This window comes from Oratosquilla oratoria, chromosome 20 (genome assembly GCF_046742065.1).
Source record: "Oratosquilla oratoria isolate Oo_2021 chromosome 20, ASM4674206v1, whole genome shotgun sequence".
In the NCBI taxonomy this organism is placed as follows: domain Eukaryota; kingdom Metazoa; phylum Arthropoda; class Malacostraca; order Stomatopoda; family Squillidae; genus Oratosquilla; species Oratosquilla oratoria.
This window is the reverse complement of record NC_134796.1, coordinates 5,734,033-5,739,032: the sequence shown is the minus strand read 5'-3', so window position 1 is coordinate 5,739,032 and position 5,000 is coordinate 5,734,033.

Genomic DNA, 5,000 nt, shown 5'->3' with positions numbered 1-5,000 from the left:
ATACCTGCCAGTTTCGATTAGACTCGATAAATAACCCATGCAATATGATGCTTTTTCTCATTCCCTCCCTCTCGTTTCTTACTTGTATCAAAATCATGACTCCTTTGAGCAATTCCCCTTTGAAATGTTTCATAGAACCCTCCTGTCTCCATCGTCCAATGCCTTCACGTCGTACAGCACTGAATAATATGAAAATTAAACCTTGTAGTGTTGTGTACACTTCTATCTAAATTCACTTTCTCTCAAGCATTAAACTAAATGAGTAGACGTTTGGAAAAAAAATTGAACATAGTTTGGACAGAAAAGTGGTTGTCATTCCAAGGAAAAAGACAATTTAATAGTTATCTTACAAAAATAGGAATACAGTCGTAGTGGAGAAATTGCGTTATAGAACAGTAACTTATATTCTATCTACTCATTTTATTAAATATTTTAGTCAGTCAGCACTACAGAGAAAGTAAGCCAAATTTCAGAGAAAATACTATATAGAAAATCCTTATATAATATTGATTATAGATTTACCCTCAAGCCAATATCTATAAAGTAAAGAAGGGTATTTTATACATAACCAAAAACAAATTTAGCGTTAATATAGTCTTTATACCTCATATTATGGCTTTTATAGTTTATAAAAAACTGTATATTATCATTCACCGAAGTCTTCATGGCATTCGGCTTGGTTAATCTTGTTAATCTTTAGTCATATTGGATGTTTTGTCAACAGACTACACAGACACGCATTTAGCTTGATATTGTTGACCCAGCTAAGTAATCAATGTCTTGTGTAGCTACGGGAGTGTCCTTTTGTTTTTTTATGTTAACCAAATTGACACTTCGTTGCTGCCAGTCGTTGTTTACATGAATAAGTTGACCTTAAGTTGTTCTTATCGATAACTGTAGTATTAATATATCCATAGCAAATGCAAAGATCGACTTAAAATAATTAATTTTAAGTAATAGATTTCATAGTTCGTCCAATTGAAATTCAAGAACCGTATATTTTTAACTTTTCCATATTTGAGTACAACCATTCAATCACTTTATATTTCAGTACCAATAAAAATATTTACAATGCAAGTTAAGATTACGGAAAGCATTAAGTGTGTTATAATCTTATGCATTTGGTCTATCTATCTATATACCAGGGGTTCTTTCCCCCTGACAAAAGGGGTAGCCAAATCAAAAGTCAAACACGCACTCCTGTCCACGCCACTCCCACCCACTCTACTTCAATCCACCACCCCTTCGGGCTGCGTCAAAATATCATTCACACATGACAACTCCCTAACCCACACCCCATCCCCAACCCACTCCCTTCCTTGCACCACAGTATCATCTATACATAGCCATTCTCCATTCACCCCTATCTCCTGCCTTCTCCCCTCCTTGCTCAATAGACATTCACCTCTTATTTAACGTCCTCTCCCCCCCAACCATCCCTCTCATCCTAGGTTGTTCCCTCAAGTTGATCAATTCCACCTCTGCCTTTCACACCTCTTACACTAATATTTCATCACTCATTCATTCCATGTGTCCAAATCATCTCAATACTCTTTCATCAGCCCTATCTCCCATCTCCTTTCCACCCCAGCTCTCCTCTTCACCTCTTCGTTTCTCGCCCTATCCATCCTTGTAACCCCTATCATACTTCTAAGACATTTTATGTAAAATATATCTAAATTGTTTCTCTTTGTCTCTTTTAAATTTCATATTTCCGCCCCATACAGTGCCGTCGGCACAATCATCCTTTCATATAACCTCTCCTTTACATCCATTCCCAAACCCTCTTTTATCATGATTCTAATTAATACCTCAAGGCGTTTACTTACTTCTTTCAGTGTACAATTGATTTCTGCCACCACTCCTTCATTACCTGCCACATGCAACCCCAAATGCCTAAAGCTATCCACTTCCTCCAACTCTTCTCCTCTAAGGCTTACTTCTATCTCGCTGCCATCCTCTCCCCTTGTACATCTCCTCGCCTTATTTTCACTCACATTTACCTTCAACTTTCTCCAATTCCATACCTTCCCAAACTCCGTCGTTAATTTAATGGCCCCTCTGATCCTGCCACGAATGCAGTGTTGCCAGCGAAAAACAAATGGCTCACTTCCCATTTTTCTCCATTTTCTTTAACCATCTTCAGTCCACCGTCCATTACCTTCGCCTTCACCTCCCGCACGACCCTATCCATGTACACAATGAACAACCATGATGACATGACACATCACTGACGCAGTCCCACCTCTACCTCAGTCAACTCGCTCTATCTCCTATTCTAACACAGACCCTACTACTTTCGTAAAAAATCTTGACTGCCCTTAACAGCTTTCTTCTGATCCCATATATCTACTAAACCTCCTACATTTCCCTCCTGTATACCATTTCCTAAGCCTTTTCCCAATTCATAAAGGCCCCAAAACATCCTTACTTTTCCTTAAAGCTTTCTCACATAACTGTCTTACCATAAAAATCTGACTCACACAACCACTGTCTTTTCCACTCACACTCTTGTGCTCCTAAATTACGCTAACAAATATCCCTCTGAAACTACTACACTCACGTGTGTCCCTTTTCCCCTTGCAAACTGGAACTATAAAGGCACTCCTCCAGTTCTCCGGTACTCTACCCTCCCTTAGACATGCAGTAAACAACCTCACTAGTCAGTCAACTATTACTGTACCTACTTTCTTCAGATATTCCGCATGACACCCATCTAACCCAGGTGCCTTACATGCTCTCATAATTTTCAAAATTACTTGCACCTCATCTTTTCTTATTTTTCTTTTGTTTTCCTCACCCATAACCGTCATTTTAGTGCCTCTCATTATTGCCACCAATCTCTCCTATCCTTCCCCATATTCAACAGCTCTCTAAAAGACTCTATCCACCTTTCCCTTGCCGTCTCCTACTTGGCTCACATCGCCTTCTTCGCTTAACTTCCGTCAAAAACACTTTTTATCACTTTTGAACTTTCCTTTCACAACCCACTCAATTTTTACATCTGCTTTCTCTTTTTGCCTTCTTTATCTTTTGTCTTACTTCTCTTATTTTTTCTTTGTACTTCTCATATGTTTTTCTCGTCCTACTTTGCAACCAGTCCATCAATACTGGCTTCTTCTCTTCTACTACCTTTTCCACTTCATCATCCCACCAGTCTCTACCCTTCCTTCTATTTCCTCTCATCTTCATTGTCCCACATGCCATCATAGCACACCTTGTCATTCCCTCCTTGAAACACTCCCATTCCTCATCCACTCCCAACTCTATTCTATCCTTCACCACCTCCCATACTTTCCTCAGCTTCTTGGACTTATGTTCATTCTCATTCTCATTCAAACATGTTACTCTAAGCATTTCTCTATCTTCTACCCTTTTCCACTTTCTTCGCCTATTCTCCACTCTCAACTTACCTTCCACCAAAACATTCACAATGTTCCTCTACTCTAACATCAATAGAACAGCCTGAAATTATGTAACATAGATCATGCGACCAGGCTCAATTAATTTGGTTAATCACCTGCCTAAACCTTTCTGGCATTGGCTACAATAGAATGTCAAGCATATCCATATTATAAAGTTCCTATGGTTCACATAATCATCAAATAAAAACCTATGTTCTCAATAATAAGGCCACGTATTGGATATTGACTGCATTAGTTTTATATTGTGGATATTTAGAGACTTCATTCATGGAACATTTATCTTATCAATATTTTGAATTAATCATGACTCAAAGAAAATACTGGTAATTTTTTACTTCTACTATACTTTTCTACTGTTCTATATAAAGCTTTCTTTTACCGTTGATAGAATCACTTGTTACTAGTGATGAAATTTTAATGAAAAGAAGAGGTTAGAAGAAAAATCTCTTTTGTTATCTATGTTCTAATAGCTATGCCAATCATCAGTTAACAAAATCGCTATACCACAAAAATCTATTTTTTTTTCTAGAAAGTAAATTGATATTGTACAAATAATATTTGTTCACTTCCCTAACGTACCATGTGATACTTTTCTTTTTATCATGTCTGCCACAAGACTATCTTATTCCTCTTTGGGGGAGTTTTTCTGTGACAAGAGGATTATACTCTTTCTCGAGTTACCCCCTTCGTGATGGGTAGCAACCTTCTTTTTGTCATGGAAACCACCAAGTTATTTTGCTTTTTGTTTGTCACTGTGACATCCCCTTGGTGATGAATAGGTTAATTGAACTTTCAGCGAGGCTTCTACCCTCGGTTGAATGCAATTGCATGCCGTTTGTCAAAACTGGGATGGAGCGAGGTATCCTCAATTCCTTCAACACGGGAATTTGCCCTAAACTGAACAAAATTGCCGGGAAATTTAATTTGTATCGTATTCCTCTTACCAGTTCCTTTTTTCCAATTAAAAAAAAATCTTTCATTGCTATTATTTTCAAGCCAAGTAACCGTTTTCTTTGAGTTGTATATATGTATTCATACATACACACATGCATACATACATACACACATACATACATACATACATACATACATACATACAAACATACATACATACATACATACATACATACATACATACATGCATACATGCATACATACATACATACATACAAACATACATACATACATACATACATACATACATACATACATACATACATACATACATACATACATACATACATACATACATACATACATACATACATACATACATACATATATATATACATGCATATATTCATTTATTTAATACTCTTTTCCCCAACAAGGGAGGTAGCCAAAAAACAAAGGAATAAAATTCACTCCCACATATTCCATCCCTCATACTCCACTCCCATTCACCCCTCCCTCCCTCTTATCTTGGCTCCTCCTGGATGACGGGTCATCCCTGCATCTTGCCAACTGCCCTGGTCAGAAACAGTGTCGCAAGACACAGCATATCCACAGCAAGGCCGCTTAATTAAATCGGCGACCACCCCATCTCTCTCCCCTCATGAAAAAAAAAAGAGAAAT